This window comes from Bos grunniens, chromosome 22 (assembly GCF_055505025.1).
Source record: "Bos grunniens cultivar Pamir isolate PY7600 chromosome 22, Bosgru_T2T1.0, whole genome shotgun sequence".
Lineage (NCBI taxonomy): Eukaryota > Metazoa > Chordata > Mammalia > Artiodactyla > Bovidae > Bos > Bos grunniens.
In genome coordinates, this window is record NC_141186.1 from 6,099,190 (window position 1) to 6,117,886 (window position 18,697).

The window sequence follows — 18,697 nt, forward strand, 5'->3', positions numbered from 1 at the left end:
CTCAGGTAGAAAGGCAGTTTTAGCCCCCTCCATTAAGCAATGAGATGCAAGCAGAAGTCTCTAGAAAGTATTTTCTGAGAAAGTCTTTAAAGGGGAATACCCTCTCCTGCCTGAGATACAGACATAATGGCTGGTGCCTTGGCAGCTACTTTGAGTGGTTATGAAGAAAAGGATCACACTACACTACTCAGCCATAAATAATAATGAAATCACGCCATTTGCAGCAACAGGGATGGGCCTAGAGATTATCATACTAAGTGAGGTAAGTCAGAAGGAGAAAGACAAAAATCATATAAGTTATAAGAAGAATCTTTAAAAATATATGCAAATGAACTTAGTTACAAAACCAAAAGAGACTCACAGACATAGAAAATAAATTCATGGTCACCAAATGGGAAAGGTGGGGGAGGGATAAATGAGTAGTTTGGAATTAACCTATACACATGAATACACATAAAACAGATAAACAACAAGAACCTACTGTATAGCACAGGGAACTATATTAAATGCCTTGTAATAAATTATAATGAAAAATAATCTGAAAAATAATATATATATATATATACATACAACTGTGTGTGTACACATCACTTTGCTGTGCACTAGAAACCAATACAATGTTGTAAATCAACTATACTTCAATTTTTTAAGTTTAAATAATAAATAAATAAAATGCAAAAAGAGGGATCACACCATAAGAAAAGAGTAGATTTCTAGAAGTCTGAGTCTGTTCATGGAGCTACTACATCTGTCCTCAATTGCCCACATTAGGACTTCTCTTTAGGTGAGAAAATAAAATCTTGAATAATGGTGTTAGCCACTACATTCTAGGTCCCTACTAGTCATGATCAAAACTGATTCTTCTCTGACACAAGCCCTCTAATGCTCACTCCCCTACTAAACTTAGAGGACTCACTCTCTCCCAGTCTTCTTGCTTAAGAAGAATCAGAGCACCATGCTAGCTGGTGTTACCCTGCCCTGTGCCCTGACACATGCCATAATGAAACCTCCTCATTCCTGTCTGCCAGCCTAGCATGGTCAGGTCTGCGGCTCCTGGTTCCATACCAGGACTAGGAATTTACCAGTAACTACCAGGACACTGACGGCAGACTCCTGGCCTGTCTGACTTCTCATCTCCTTGTGGCCTCTCTAGAGAAGTGAACTTGGGGTCAAGGGAGCCCAACAGTTAGCACTCATCACTATTCGTTCGCTCTTCGGCAGTTTTTGTTTTTTTTTTTACAAAGCACATTTGTGAGCTGTATGTCTTTTGACTGTCAAAACAACTTTGACCAATGCATGGGGAGAGTATTGGTTTGGCCCCCATTTTAAAGTTCAGGAAACTGGTTTCTGGAATGGTTGAATCATTTTTCTAAGGCATACAGCCAGGATGCAAACTCAGCATTTTGGTGCCAAGGTCCTCACTCTTTTCAATATGCCAAAGGTCCCAATCCACTTCTTCAATTCTAATGTCACAACTCAGTTAAGGCAGCCTCCTTGGAAGCAAATTAGTCTGGCCATCAGCTTCCTGTCTCTGTCTAGTATTTGATTATTCATCATCACCAAAGGGCTGATCCACTCACCTGAATCAAGAGAATATCTACATGGTGTACAAAAAATTGGTTAAATCAACACCATCTGTGTCCACTGCACAGTTACTGTCTGTAATGGGCAATGATGACATGAACAAACAATGATAATTCTGTAAACATCCAACAGATGAATCACTTCTCTGAGAACAATGGCAGTTTCTTCACGGTTGCTTTGAGCATAGTGGGGGACAGTGACAAGTGAGGCTGAGAAGATGCTGGCTCTCAAAGAAGAGAAGATACAAGGTCAGACTGGCACCTCCCAATTAGTCAGGGGAGGTTTCCTGGGGAAGACAGTGTGTCAGACGCTGTATCATTCAGGAAGGAAACAAGTTCAAGAAGATAAGTGCCAGTTCAAACAGAGGCAGAAATGGAAGAATAATAATAAGAGTCAGCATGATCTTTGCATAGTACTAGACAGAATTCTTCAGTGTGGGAAATAGAAATTGGCTCTGGCTGATGTAAGCACAAAGGGCATTTGCTGAAAAGATACTGGATCACTTGCATTAATTGCCAAGAATTCGGGAGGACCAGGCTCTGAAAATGAACAGGAGCAAAGAGATGCGGGGCATCCAGGACCACACTAAATCCCAGCACACTGTCTGGCAGCGGACACAACTATCCATTAGCTGTTTCTGCAATAACGCTGTCTAATCAACAGCGACAAACACATGGTGAGAGATGACAAGTGTTTGTTGCTTGTGTGTTTGGGTCACTCAGAGGCTAGGAGGCAGCTTTGGAGTCTTGACTGGACCCCTCATGAGACTCCAGCTTGGCTGCTACTAGCTGTTCTAGGCTGGCGTCGCCTGGGGTGACCCGGCTATGCCCACACGTCCAGACCAGGCACACCCACATGGCAATGGCAGAGGAGCAGAGGAATTAAAAAGGTCTGGGATGTCTCTTGAGGCTCAGAACTGGCAACACCATCACCTGATTGACCAAAGCAAGTCACAGGACAAGCCTGCCCTAAGGATTAGGGGAACAGAGTGTCTCTTTTCTTTGGCGGGAGGTGGGGTGGAGAAGGGCGGGGAGCAGTGAACATAGTTGCTTTACACTGTTGTCTTAGTTTCTGCTGTACAGCAAAGTGAATCAGCTATGTTTATACATAAGTTCTCTTGAACCTCTGCCCAGGCTATCCTGACAAAGAATGAGAGGTGTGTGGTTTGTCTCAGCCTAGATCAGCCCGCCGACAGGTAGACGAGCCACAGACATATGAGCAAGCCCAGCCCAGATCTGCAGAACCATCTAGCCAACCCCCAGTAGAACCAAACACAAGAACAATAAACACTTATTGTTATACGCCCCTGTGGTTTTGTGGTCATCTGTTACCAGAAATCCCTGGGACAACAGATAACTGGTATAGCCTGCCAGCAGGTTGCACATCAATAAACTCATCTCATTCTTAGCCTGCAAGGCAGATGTGAGAATTTTCATTTGCATGGAGAGATGAGGTAAGCTGTCTAGGGTTGCTCACGCTGGATTTGATAGTAGTTTTCTCCCCATGACCCTGGAACATAATTAGAAAGAAGTGGGTTCATGACCCTGACTGGCACTTCTGGGATGAAGCATTTACTCACCTCATCTGGGCACACAGTGACTCTAAAATGAACCAGGAAGACTTGGGCAAAGACCGAGAAACTCTTCCAAGGCTAATCCCATCAGAATGGACCCTGGGAACAATGCAAGGTCATTCCCTGCCCTTGAAAGTTCTTGAAATCAGGGAACTGCCAACAAGGACCTGGAACACTTCATGATTTCTCCTGGCAAGAGGCTTGGCTATGATAGGATTGGGTCTGTCCCCTGTTCTTAAAGGGTTGCTGCTGCTGCTGCTGCTGCTAAGTCACTTCAGTCGTGTCCTGACTCTGTGCGACCCCATAGACGGCAGCCCACTAGGCTCCCCTGTCCCTGGGATTCTCCAGGCAAGAACCCTGGAGTGGGTTGCCATTTCCCTCTCCAATGCATGAAAGTGAAAAGTGAAAGTGAATTTGCTCAGTCATGTCTGACTCTCAGCGATTCCATGGACTATAGCCTACCAGGCTTCTCCATCCATGGGATTCTCCAGGCAAGAGTACTGGAGTGGGGTGCCATTGCCTTCTCCCTTAAAGGGCTAAGGGTGCACTATCCATACAGATAATTCCATAGAACTTAAGCTAGTACCATAGATGCAGCGTGGTAGGACAATCAGGATGCCTAGCATATAATAGGCACTCACCAGACATCAGGCCCCTCCTTTGCCCTTGCACACAGATTTACAAAATCATATCATGCTTATGTGCTAAGTCACTTTAGTTGTGTCTGACTGTTCGCAACCCCACAGACTATAGCCTGCTAGGCTCCTCTGTTCATGCGATTCTGCAGGCAAGAACACTGGAGTGGGTTGCCATGCCCTCCTCCAGAGGAATTTCCTGACCCAGGGGTCAAACCTACATCTCCTGCATTGGCAGGCAGGTCCTTTACCACAAGCGCCACCTGGGAAGCTCACAGAGTCTTATCACCAGGTCTTTTTATTTCCACAAATCACAGCTCTTGGGGCCTGACAAACTCAAAATTATGTGTTGGCTCCTATATATATATACTGTAGGCCTACTATGTGCTAGGTGCCAAGACTGTAGAGACCAAGAGCTGACCTGGAGCACACAGACTCTAGGGGGAAACAAAAGTTCTCACAATCAGAGTTAATAACTAACCAAAGTTAATGTTTTACCATCATGCCATGCACTACACTTGGGAAGATACAATGAGAACATCGGATTGTTATGTTAAAAGGTAATTTTATTCATTTAATCTCTATTAAAAAGTATCATGACTGATTTTCAATTTTTATAAGGAAAAAGGCACAATATTAATTTCCTGCATTGATGAATATATTATACATTTTAACACATAAAAGCTGAAATCTATATTAGCTTTGATACACATCTCTTCTTGCCTAAGTCCACAGAACTATAAAAATCCTACTTTACAGCTGAAAATAAAAACTTCATAATAACATAAAAGCTAAATTTATGCATTCATTTAAACTCTATTATAAAGACACCACAAATTATTGTTTTAGTGCCTTTGAAAATAAATATCATTAAAAGGTGAAGGATCTTTTTCCAAGGCAATTCCTGTCTACAAAGCCACATTCTGAGGGAAAATTGGCAGAAAGTTCAAGGAAAACACAAGAAGACCAACGTTAGAGAGTTTCTTTAGTAACAAAGTGGAATTGCCAATAAGACCTTAACTTTACTGCATACATGCACCAAGCAGCCATCACCAGAAAGACCCAGCTGTATGATCCCTATTACTTCCTCCCAGGGGGGTTTGGAGACCATCGTGAGAGCTGTCCAACCTCATCTGTGCCCTCAAAGTCTTTTCTTGGAAGAGGACATTCTGACCATCCAGGCCATGTGCTTTCAACACAAGGCCTTCTGTAGAGATTCATGGATTAGCATCCAAGGGCTAATTCTTCATCAAGATGACCAGCAGTCATGCAGCAGGAAGGGAGTAGGGTTCGGAGTGAGGGAGACAGGAGATGCTGAGTCTGAATTAAGGAAAAGTTCTGAAGAAAAGGGATGCCAAGCACAGACATAACTGAGCAGGTGATGCGGTTGGGGATGCTCCCGCCGGCAGCAGGAAGAGCCATAGGGTCTGCCAAGTGGGAACTGGGTGAGGAGGAGACCTACCGAGACCAGCACATCACAAAGGCTCAATAAGCATGCAGTGAAAGGCCCGCTGGACTACAGCAGACCAACGGTTTGGCCGTAGTTATTCTGTCCATATGGTGAAATTCACAAAGTCAGCATTACCCCTGAAAATCTGTCAAATGGCCCATGCGTCTTTAAAAAAATTATTTATTTATTTTTTGGACCACGCCTTCCTACATGTGGGTTCTTAGTTCCCGACCAAGAATGGAACTAGCGCCCCCTGCATTGGAAGCGCAGAGTCTTAACCACTGGACCACCAGGAGAGTCTCTGTTACTTACATCTTGACAGTTAAACTTGTTGCAGCCATATCTATACGCTCCAGATCAGAAGCCAACACAGCAACACACTGTTACCTCTCCCTGAGCTCATCACAAGCAGGTTTTTCCCCAGCAATGGGACCCATGACTGTATCTTCAAATAAGTGCCAGATGAAGCATCTGGCTTGTGTTAAAGATCGTGTTGTAAGAAATGACACACACCTTTAAACACCAAAAACACACTCAATGTAGCAAGAGGTACATGTGATAAGAGGCTTGTGGCGACTCAAGCCAAATAGGAGAGAGCAGATTGACCTCTCAGCACACTCAGTCCAGGACAGAAACTTACAGCGGTCCCATGGGGGCCCTGAGAACACTCCTCGTCCCAGTGAGCTAAGGACTTGATGAGGGTCAAGCAGTCAGTGTGTCCGGAAACATACAACAGATCAAGGTCAACAAAAATAAAAACAAAACCAGGTCTCCCTCTGACAGAAAATCCGCAAAGCTGGCCAGCACTGGCGATTTGAAGGCACAGGATTTCAAACACATCCTTGATTTTCTGGGAGAGTTCCAATTTAAATATTTTGACACCATGATAATCCTGACCTGAGCCTTGAAAGATAAGTAGGACTTAAATATTCTGCCAAGCAAGACAGCCAAACAAAAGACAATATGAAGTGGGGAAGGGAGTAACAAAAAAAGCTCTTTTTCCTTTTTTCTCCTTTTGCTCAAAATGTCAGAACATACATGCTTTGTGAACATATCCAGCACAAAGTAGTCCCTGAACACACATTTATAAACACGCCTCAGCTCAATAATATGGCCTTAAAAATTCCATGTTCCATGGTCTTTCCTTGGGTTAAGTGAACGTGGACACAGAGATGTACCACTCAGATGGCTCTCTAAGAAAGAACTCAAGGAGCATGGGAAGGGACTTCCTGGTGGTCCAGTGGTTAAGACTCTGTGCTTCCAATGCAGGAGGTGCAGGTCCAATCCCTGGCCGGGGAACTAAGATCTGATGTGCTGTGCAACCAAAAGAAAAGGAGTATGAACATCCAACAACCTCCACTTTCAAGTCAAGTTCATGCTCTTCTCAAGAGGTTTCCAGCCAATGACTGAGCAGAGCAGTGATACAGGATCAAACCATCTCCACCCAGCACAGGACCCAATAAAGGACTGTCTTGCTCTGAGGCTCTCCCTGGAGCTGGCCGAAGCTCTGTTTAGTGTGCACCCTGGTCTGATAGCTCCCACTGTGCAGTCCTGCTCCACACTCTTTTGATTCCCCGTGTGTAACTCCCCAGTAAGTATTTTACCCTCCTGAATTCATCTCAGCATCTGCTTCCCTGAGAGCCCAACCTGTGATGAGCAGTATCCTCAGAGGTTCTCTACGAAAAGGCCAGTATCATGGGGCACAGTAAGCCCCGCCCAGCTGTGCACACCTTAAATGAGATGGGAGTGGAGCCCTGCACAGGCACGCTTTAATGGAGGCAGAGAACAGATAGGACAAGCCTGGGCTGTTTTCATGGTGTTATGTTGCCTTAGTGGCCAAGAAAGGGTAGAACAGTTGACAAAGCTTGTAAGATGCTGTCACTGCATTAATTTTCAGGGCAATCCCTTTAGGGGTCCTGAGTAACTCCCACGTCTGCCAAACAAATATCACTTTGGAACAAGACTTTCTTTAGATCCCAAACTTTGCCCTAAACTGATTACACTGTAGGGATGTGGCTGGATTTTAATAGGCATTTTTGTTAAGGATGATCAGTGACTTAAGTGCGCCTGGGATGTTTGTGTCCTGAACACCCGGTCATCCTTGATAAGAGTGAGACCTACATCCACCTGACCCCAGAGATAGCAAGGACCCGACAGTCGGCTCTTGGGGCAGCCAAGCAGTAGGACACACGGGCTACCCCTGCACCTGCTGAGACCCGTGGAGGAAAGGCTGCTCCCCACTCTTAGCGAAGGCAGGATGCCAGTTGTGTAAGAGCCCCCGCCTGGGCACCTGCGAGCCGCACGCTGCAGCAGTGGAGCAGGCCCATGGAGAACCTGGACCCTCCCAACCCCTTCTTGAGCCAGAGCCTTCCTTTTTCTTCCCCCGTTGTGTCTCAGAACCCCAGAAGGCAGTCTCAATGCTTGCTTGTGTTTTCCAAGTGTCCTAAAGATCTGCATGAACATCCATTCATTTAGGGGCAAAAACCCACTTCTAGTTTCAATCTCGTCCCTGAAACTGAGGACTTAATCTCTAATCAGTGCAGTACAAGAGCCACAGAGAAATGTTACTCACTAAAAAGCAAGCACATGCGTTTATGTCCATTACATGCTTGCCTTGCAAGGTGGGGGATGGAAAAGGAAAGAAGTGCCAGTGTCCCAGCAGAATTCACCTGTCCCTGTCATCCATTAAATTTTCCCATGACCAAACCAGCTACTCAATGTATGTGTTTTCTTCCTTCATCTCTCCTTCTACCTCTCAGCTTCTGCTTACTCACAGTATCTTAATATTTTCTGCTTGCTGTTCTTCCATGTCTTCTCAATTCCTACTCCTGTTTCTCTCCTTATAAGTTTCTGCAGATACTTTCAAGGCCTCTTTGCCTGCCCCTAAGGCCACCTCAGCTGTGGTAGAGTTTCCAGCAGGTTGAGCTGCCCTTTTGACTTCACCAGAGGTCCCATGGGTACTTGCTCAGCTGCAGCAAGTACAGTCCAGAAAAGTAAATGAATTAACTCCCTAGAAGTAATAGCCCTCAACTGGTAGAGTTTTTATTGCTCATTGTATTACTTATTGGGATGGGCCCTCCATGAATGAGTGAGTCAGTGTCTTGCTCACCCATCCTCTAGAGGGACAAATCCGTATGAGTCCACACAGTTTCTAAAAGGGTCCCCAATAGAGGCAAGCTCCAGTTGCCCAGAATAACCACTCACTCACTCCATAGTTTTTTCCTCCTATGCATCCCATTTTCCTATCATAGTCTCTATATTTATAATTCCTGGAATCACCTCTGATGTTAGTTCTCCAGAGAGAAAGAACCAATAGGATGGATAGATAGATGGGTTGATAGGAAATTTATTATAGAATTGGTTCAGTCAGTTATGGAGGCCAAGAAATCCCACAGTTGGCCATCTACAAGCTGGTGAGTTAACAAACCCAGGGTGTAATTCAATCAGATTACAAAGGCCTGAGAACCAGAGGCCCACAAGTGTAAACCTCAGAGTCCAAAGGCCTGAGAACTAGGAGCTCTGATCTCAAAGGGAAGGAGAAAAGAGACAGGAGAGAGAGAAAATTTGGATTTCCCTGGTGGTCCAGAGGTTAAGAATCCACCTGTGAATGCAGGGGACACAGGTTTGATCCCTGGTCCGGGAAAATCCCGCATGCCACGGAGCAACTAAGACATACACCCCAACTACCGAGCTCCTGTGCTGCAACCACTGAAGCCTGCACTCCTAGACCCGGCATCTCTGTACTGAGTCAACCGAATCACATGCTAATTTGATCAGGGTGTTTGATCCAGAAACACCCTCACAGACATGCCTAGAAATAAGGCTTTACCAGCTATTTGGGCATCTCTTAGGCCAGTCAAGTTGATACATAAAGTTAACCATCACACTTCCCAAATAAACTTCCTACACCCACGTTATCCTCTCAGAATCTTCTCCTGGAAGAACCTACACTTTAAAAAAAGGTCCTGGTTCAAATCCCAAGAGAATTGTATTGAGCCAGAGCTCTTCACACATCACTGCCCAGACCAGCTATTACTGGCTGCTCTTGGGTTCGGGTCTTGGGTCTAAACAACCACATGGTATATTGCATGGCTGTAAGAGCTGCCTCCCTTGTATAAGGCCATGAGTGGGACCGTCTTCCTTAGGAGGACTCTGAGCAGGACAGGTACTCTGACCAACCAGTTCAGTACAGAACCTGAGTATCTGTGTCTATATCTAGGCATTCTGATGGTACACCCCACAGCCCGCCAGCTAGGACATACACACCGTTTCAGATGCCCACGTGCATTATAAGTACAAGTTACTCAAACACCTCCAGAGACTCAGCCACACAGCTTTGTTTCTGCTTCCTCCTGAATTTCTTCTTGCCATAGAACACTTTGTGATGGACTCTGCCAAGAGAGGCCTGAACATCCAAGGACTTGACAGGCAAAAGTGTGTGTGAAAGGAAATAGGGAGTGAGCTGGAGCCAGCTGGGAGAGTCAACAGATGATGGCACAAGTGTGACCCCAAGGAAAGAAGGAGAAGAGGAGCTTTCGTGGAGGCATTCGAGATCCCTGTGCAGCTGGAGGAAGGTTTGGCAAAGCTCTGTGGGTGTCCTTGAGCCATGTTGATAGCAAAGGATTCCCCTGCCTCCTGGACTAGGTCCTCACTACACAAGTCTTTGGTGGGAGCAGCACAGAGGAAGTATGGCCTTGGCACAAACGCAAGCCAGATTTCAAAGTGCAACAGCAATTAAATGCCCCACTCGGCCACTCATGGACTATATAATTGCCCCCCTGTTAGGGATGCTCTCTGCTGGAGGACCACATATCTTACTATCTCTGGGCTGGCCAAATGATTTGCTTTGGCCAATGGAATGTGAACAGAAGTGAAATGTATTACTCCTGTGTGTGTTTTAGTCACTAAGTTTTGTCCAACTCTTTGTGACCCCATGGACTATAGCCCACCAGGCCCTTCTGTCCATGGGATTTTCCAGACAAGAGTACTGGAGTGGGATGCTGTTTCCTTCTCCAGTATCACTTCCAGAGAGCAGCTTTAAGCACCAGCATAGGGTTCACCATCTCCTTTTTGTCTTCTTTCTCAACAAACCACAGAGTCCCAGATAGAAGCTACTTCATCAACCTGAGTCCTGAGTCAAGGATGACAAGGCACAGAGCCACAGTCGACCATGGTCACGCAGTGAAACAAGAAAGAAATCTTGGTTGTTGTAAGTCATTGAGATGCTATGTGCTTAGTTACCACAGCATAACCTACCCACACAGACGAATACACAACTTCAGGCACCTCTACTGGCCCTTTTCTCCATCCATATAAAAAAGCCAGATGATCCTAATGTAGGATTAGAGAAATTATTAGTTTTCTCCATCTGCCTTTCTCCCATTGCCACAGGCAAAAAGTTGGATACTTTAATGTTTGTTAATTTGTATTGTCAGTTTTCTCATCAGCTAGCAATATTAAGAAAAATGCTTATGATTTTATATCCAGAATCTAAATTTTTTAAAGACTTTTTTGATGTGGATCATTTTTAAAGTCTCTACTGAATTTGTTAAAATATTGCTTCTGTTTTATGTTTTGGTTTTTTGGACACAAGGCATGTGAGAGGGCTTCCCAGGTGGTGCTATTGATAAAGACTCCACCTGCCGATTTGGGAGTCACAGGAGACACAGGTTCAATCCCTGGGTCAGGAAGATCCCCTGGAGTAGGAAATGGCAACCCACTCTAGTATTCTTGCCTGGAAAACACGGACAGAGGAGACTGGTGGGCTATAGTCTGTGGAGTCACAGAGAGTCAGACACGGGCGAGCACACACAGATAAAGGCATATGGATCTCAGCTCCCTGATCAGAGATCGAACCCACACCCCCTGCATTGGCAACCACCAGACCACCAGGGAAGTCCCTGGAGAAAAGAATAGGTATCTTGATTTACAGTCTGAACTTTGGTGATAGAGTTCACACTTAACAGCACTGCCTGCTGGATTCCTCTTTGGAAACCTTTTCTTAAAACACATACCCTATGTGGCTCTTTGTTTTCATCGATCGTTCCCCATTATGTACCATAAGCCTCCTTTTTTCCCCTCTTTTGCAAATCCTTCACAGTGGATTCAAGGGAATACAACTACATTTAAGAATTTCTTGTTCTGGCTGAATTTACACAACTTCCGGTGAATAGGAAAATAATTCTGACACCCTGACAAAAGATTCATAAATACGAATCCATTTTGGCATCTGTTTCCTCGATTATAAAATAAAAAGAGGGAAAGGGAAGCACCTAGCAGATGCTGGTTTAGAGCAGCTCGTTTGGTCTGACCGGCTTCCTTGCTGACCGGTGCTAGAGGCCTGGTACAAGGGCATGTCTGGATTTGAGGTCTAACCTTCTTCACTTACCAGGGGTGCAAGGGGCTTGGGAACCATGTGGGGGATTCCCTTTGATTTAATCATGGATTAAGATCGACTTTGCAAACTTTTGACAAGAAAGAGCACACAGAAATTTCTGGAAGAGATGTTTGTGAGGAGGCTGGTCTTCAGATAAAAATAGAAACAAGGCGGAACGCTGACTAATTAACAAACCTAATTATAGGGATTTCTTACAGACAAATGCTCATGTCAGCTTTTTGCTCGTCAAAATGGTCACTGGTGGTTTCCCAGTCAGAAGAAAATAAAAAATCATGCATGGGAAGGCTGTGAATTTTTGGCCAAAGAGAAGAGCTGGGGATGTGTCTGGAGATTTCTTGTGCTGGGGTAACAGTCTTACAATTTCAGGTTGGGGTTCACCCACTCTGTCCCCTGAGTCTCCTCAAATCTGGAGACAGACTCCCTGGTTCCTCTGGATACCAAATACATTTGGTTTCTAATAGAATCAGTGAAGTATGTTCCATTTCGGGCTTCCAGCTGTAGTAAGATATTCCGACTGGTGGAAATCAATTCAATTGAAGTACCCTTGAGCACAAATCACATGAGACGAGACTGTAATTGAGGGAAATTATAGTCATAACTTTGCTTTAGAAGCTAAGTCACTTTCTCTCTGCATGATCTCTGAAATGGTACGGATGCTCTCGGCTCTCAGCACTGACGCAGGTGCCAGAACACATTTTTGCTAAAGAGAGTTCTTAAAATGTCTTTATCTGTCTGGGGTGTGTCATCATTATTAAAAACAAAAGCAGAGAGGAAAATAATACAAGTTGAATCGTGTTCAAGGGGTTCCCAGCCCGACATGTGCTGGCAATACGATTAATGACCGCATTTAGCGGGCTCCTGAAGCATGCCGTCAATCAGCACACACATGCCACAGTGCAGAAGAGCTAAAAAGATGACTTTTCACAAGCAAGCTCTCCAACAGCGTTTCCACAGTCAGTTTCTATAGTTTACAGTCCCATAATTGTGCACATCACACAAGGTTTCTGACATGTCCACACTCGCAGGATCACAGAATGTGGTTCAAGAGGGCACCTCGGTCTCCACGTCATAAATACCTATCCACTCACACCGCCCCCCATTCCCACACACTCAGTACTCCACTCCACAGATGAGAAAAACCGAGGCCCACGGAGGTCAAATGAGTTGCCCAAGGTCACACAGCAAATCAGAGACAACCAGAATGAAAATCCAGGACCAGAACAGTTTCTTCTCTAGAATTCTGTCTCATCATTCATCAACAGCTTCAAGCTGCTGTTTTTATTTTTCCAGAAGGGATTAGGCTATGAATTATAAATAAATCAATAGTACTACACACTGTGTCCCCCAAAGGTAACCGGGTACAGGACGCCTCTGCTTTTAAGATGCAATTAAAATGCAGTACATTCCTGGAAACAGATGTTATGGAGCTAACCATCCTCAGGCAGACCCGGGCAATGCTCCACCCACGCGGGTAGAAACCATCACACAGACCAAAGACTGTAGAATAAATGACCAAGAAGGTGAGATGGAAAGCCTAAGGCTCCATTGCTGCTGCTAAGTCACGTCAGTCGTGTCCGACTCTGTGTGACCCCACAGAGGGTAGCCCACCAGGCTCCACCGTCCCTGGGATTCCCCAGGCAAGAACACTGGAGTGGGTTGCCATTTCCTTCTCCAATGCATGAAAGTGAAAAGTGAAAGTGAAGTAGCTCAGTCGTGTCCGACTCTTAGCAACTTCACGGACTGTAGCCTACCAGGCTCCTCCATCCATGGGATTTCCGAGGCAGGAGTACTGGAGTGGGGTGCCATTGCCTTTTCCGAGGGGTCCATTAGGAAAGAGCAAATAAAGAAGACAAATGTGGCAGGTTGAAAAGTAGACCCTGCCTGTGCATACAAATGGAGCCCATTCATCTCTGAGGACAGCAGACCCTAAATGGCTGGTGCTCCAAGCTCTGCTCCCTGTTATTTGAATTCAGCTCACCGAACCTTCACTGAGACCCCTGCCATGCACCAGGCTTGAAGGGAGGCATGGGAATATTTACAGCAGTGGACCAAACAGCCCCTGCCCTCAATGAGCTCACAGTCCTATAGCAAAGACAGAGCAGAAAGAGGGTTTTTCAGTAAAGTCTTAGGTCTTAATGCACACTGCCTCTGGGAGCACACAGCCCAGTCATTCAGGTGAGGAATAGAGAGAGAGAGACGTAGGGAACAGATATGTGGACACAGTGGGGGAGGGGGAGGGTGGGATGTATTGTAAGACTGGGATTGACGTATATATGCTACCATGTGGAGAAGGCAACGGCAGCCCACTCCAGTACTCTTGCCTGGAAAGTCCCATGGGCGGAGGAGCCTGGTAGGCTGCCGTCCATGGGGTCTCGAAGAGTCGGACATGACTGAGTGACTTCACTTTCACTTTTCACTTTCACGCATTGGAGAAGGAAATGGCAACCCACTCCAGTGTTCTTGCCTAGAGAATCCCAGGGATGGGGGAGCCTGGTGGGCTGCCATCTATGGGGTCACACAGAGTCGGACACGACTGAAGTGACTTAGCAGAAGCAGCAGCTACCATGTGTCAAAGAGATAACTAGTGGAAAGCTGATGTATAGCATAGGGAGCTAAGCTCGGTGCTCTGTGGTGACCTAGAGAGGTGGGATGAGGGCAGGGTGGAAGACTCAAGACAGAGGGGATACATGTATGCATAGAGCTGATTCATGCTATTGTACAGCAGAAACTAACACAGCATTGTAAAGCAATTATATTCCATTTAAGGGCTTCTTTAAAAGCTAAAGGCAAAGGAGAAAAGGAAAGATATACCAATCTGAATGCAGAGTTCCAAAGAATAGCAAGGAGAGATAAGAAAGCCTTCCTCAGTGGTCAGTGCAAAGAAATAGAGGGAAACAACAGAATGGGAAAGACTAAAGATCTCTTCAAGAAAATCAGAGATACCAAGGGAACATTTTATGCAAAGATGGGCTCGATAAAGGACAGAAATGGTATGGACCAAATAGAAGCAGAAGGTATTAAGATGAGGTGGCAAGAATACACAGAAGAAGTGCACAAAAAAGATCTTCATGACCCAGATAATCACGATGGTGTGATCACTCTCCTAGAACCAGATATCCTGGAGTCCAAAGTCAGGTGGGCCTTAGGAAGCATTACTACAAACAAAGATAGTGGAGGTGATAGAATTCCAGCTGAGCTTTTTCAAATCCTGAAAGATGATGCTGTGAAAGTGCTGCACTCAATATGCCAGCAAATTTGGAGAACTTGGCAATGGCCACAGGACTGGAGAAGTTCTGTTTTATCCCAATCCTAAAGAAAGTCAAGGCCAAAGAATGTTCAAACTACTGCACAATTGCACTCATCTCACACAATAGCAAAGTAATGCTCAAAATTCTCCAAGCCAGGCTTCAACAGTACGTGAACTGAGAACTTCTGGATGTTCAAGCTGGATTTAGAAAAGGCAGACGAGCTAGAGATCAAATTGCCAATATCAGCTGGATCATCAAAAAGCAAGAGAATTCCAGAAAAACATCTACCTTTGCTTTATTAACTACGCCAAAGCATTTGGCTATGTGGATCACAACAAAAGGGAAAATTCTCAAGAGATGGGAATACCAGACCACCTTACCTGCTTCCTGAGAAATCTGTGTGCAGGTCAAGAAGCAACAGTTAGAACTTGACATGGAACAACACACTGGTTCCAAATCGGGAAAGGAATACGTCAATACACAAGGCTGTATATTGTCACTCTGCTTATTTAACTTATATGCAGAGTACATGATGCAAAATGCCAGGCTGGATGAAGCACAAGTGGGAATCAAGATTGTGGGGAGAAATATCAATAACCTCAGATACACAGATGACACCACCCTTATGGCAGAAAGCAAAGAGGAACCATAGAGCTTCTTGATGAAAGTGAAAGAGGAGAATGAAAAAGCTGGTTTAAAACTCAACATTCAAAAAACTAAGATCATGGCATCTGGTCCCATCACTTCATGGGAAATAGATAGGGAAACAGTGGAAACAGTGACAGATTTTATTTTGGGGGGCTCCAAAATCACTGCAGATGGTGACTGCAGCCATGAAATTAAAAGACACTTACTCCTTGGAAGGAAAGTTATGACCAACCTAGACAGCATATTAAAAAGCAGAGACATTACTTTGTCAACGAAGGTCCATCTAGTCAAGGCTATGGTTTTTCCAGCAGTCATGCATGGATGTGAGAGTTGGACTGTGAAGAAAGCTGAGCACCGAAAAATTGGTGCTTTCAAACTATGGTGTTGGAGAAGACTCTTGAGAGTCCCTTGGACTGCAAGGAGATCAAATGAATCGATTCTAAGGGAAATCAGTCCTGAATATTCATTGGAAGGACTGATGTTGAAGCTGAAACTCCAATACTTTGGCCACCTGATGTGAAGAACTGAGTCTCATTGCAAAAGACCCTGATGCTGCGAATGAATGAAGGCAGGAGGAGAAGGAGACGACAGAGGATGAGATGGTTGGATGGCTTCATCGACTCAACGGACATGAGTTTGAACAAACTCTGGGAAATAGTGGAGGACAGGGAAGCCTGGCATGCTGCAGTCCTTGGGGTCACAGAGAGTCAGACACGACTGAGTGACTGAACAACAGCAACAAAGGCTGGGTTGCAGATGCTGAAGTAGAATAACCATCGTGTTACTAACAGTTGTTGGTTGTGAAGTTTTGGAATCTGTTCAGGACATCAGTTCTAAAAGAGGAAGTGAGATTTGAACCAGCACATTGGGAGCAGTGATGGCAAAGAAGAAAATGCTCTGAAATCCTGGTCTTGCCACTTACCAGGCCTCTCAGTGGGGATTGTGAGCCCTAACCTACAGGATTGTCATGTGGCTACAGACACTGACAGTCCATTCAGAATGGTATAAACTAGATTCCACAGCCGAGAAACTCCCAGCCTAACATGAAAGCAATGGAAACGCATTTCCACAGTTCTGGAAGCTGGATATCTGGGACCAGGGTGCCAGCCTGATCTGCTGAGGTCCCTCTTCTGAGTCACAGCCTTCTTGCTGTGTCCACCCCTAAAGGAAGAGGCCAGGGATTACTCTGAGGTCTCTGTCATAAGGTCACTAATCCCGTTCACGAGGGCTTTGCTGCCCAAAGACCCAACTCCAAACCCTCACCTTGGGCATCAGGTTTTCAACACATGACTTGGGGGTGGGGGTGGACACAGACCCTCGGACCATAGCACATGCCTTCAAAAGACATGTAACAGAGTTCAAAAAGCAGTGTATATGGAGTTTATTCAGCTGGGTGGGAAACTGAAGATGAGTGAGACAGGTCACCTTTTCTGAAAAAGACCATAGTCATATTTCAGGTCCCACGTGTTCTTCTAGAACCTTGCCACAGATAGGAATCTATCTTTTTTTCCTTTTTTAGCTTTTTTCCTTTTTTTGCCACACTGTGAAGCATATGGGATCTTAGTTCTCTGACCAGGGATCAAACCTTGTCCCCTGTACTGGACGCACAGAGTCTTAACCATTGGACGGCCAGGAAAGTCCCTGGAACCTGATATTTTAAAAGTATGTTCCTTACATGTTGCAAACCTTCTACACTGTAGTTAAAAGTCAGCCAAAGAACAAATAGAACAAATCATGGGAAAGGCCAGTGACGCTGCTTTCAGGTTTGGGAAGGTGACATACTTTTAAATAAATCCACCAGCTTACAAAGACAAAAATTAAGCTATGGGGCAAGGCTCTCTGCATTAATCTCTGGATTATGAGCAAAAAACGATGACTCCTGGGAAACCCAGAAGCCACCCAGGAAGGCTCTCTGAGAATGAACACAAGTCATCCAGCCCTCCTGCCTCCCGCCACTGCCTAGAAGGCAGGAAGGGTGAGGTCCTGAGGAAGGCAGGGGCCAGCTGTCCTCGCTGGATCAGGTGGGAGGGGGCTGCCAAGCCCAGGGAGCCCCCTGGCAGCTGGCAAGGCCACCCTGGTTGATGCTCAGGCACATAAGGATCAGCCGGGGCTACTGCTGCAGTTCACAGCCAAGGGTGACTTCCTCCCCACACAATGCAGAGGAATAAACAGTGTGAGTGAGCCTGCTTGGCCTCGGCCAAATTCTTGCCTGCCAACTCCAGAGCCAACCCACTGAGAAGTGTCCCGGCTCTGCTCCCGGCTGAGCTGCTTGAATAATACCCCACAGGTCTTAAGCCAGAGAAGCCCAGCGCATACATATTATCTCTCTCTTTCTCTGCCCCACCATCACACCCCTCCCTCTCCTGCTTTTGTTCTTGGCTGTCTCTGTCGGTATTAACCCAAATTTCTCTGAAAGAGCAGGTTTTTCTCAGAGATTCCCTCACTGACACGTGAGCAGTGAGGTCTGAGGCATGCATTAAAATTCTGTAAAATGCACTGACCACCTAGGATGGTCCAGACCCTGAGCTGGGCCCAAGGGCCACATAGATACGGACTTGGAGGGTATCCCCATCTAGTGAAGACAAAGATGCGACAAGAACCAGTGCTGCCCTTGGGATCTCGGGTGTGCTAGGTTTATCACGCTTGCTTTTGTAACTCAAGGTCATGCTTCTGGCTCTCATTCTGCCCCAGTGTCAGAAAAAGGATTGACCTGGGTTTGTTCCGCTCTGCGCTTCCTAGAGCTGGGTCTCTGCCAGAAGTTAACACAGTCAGAGGGCTTCCCAGGTGGTGCTAGAAATAAAGAAGCTGCCTGCCAATGACAGAGGTGATGCGGGTTCAATCCCTAGGTCGGGAAGATCCCCTGGAGGAGGGCATGGCAACCCCCTCCAGTATTCTTGCCTGGAGAATCCCCATGGACAAAGGAGCCTGGCAGGCTACAGTCCATGGGGTCACAAAGAATTGGACACGACTGAAGCGACTGAGTATGCACACACAGTCAAAGAGGGAAAACAGAGGCCTCTGGTCACCATCCAATCCCCGTGGCTGCACGGCATCCCTCTGCCTGTCTGGGCAGCCTTTAATTTATGGTGGGGCAGGGGTGATAGCGGGGGCAAGAGGCCATTTCTGAAGGATAACCCAACAGTGGCTGGAAGACAGAGTAGG

At 45.8% G+C, this 18,697-nt stretch overlaps 1 long non-coding RNA gene across 3 annotated transcripts in view; it reads right to left on the reverse strand.

The window, feature by feature from the left end:
* Positions 1–18,697, reverse strand: part of LOC147347956 (uncharacterized) — a 92,333-nt gene that overhangs the window by 20,230 nt on the left and 53,406 nt on the right. The window lies entirely within an intron of this gene.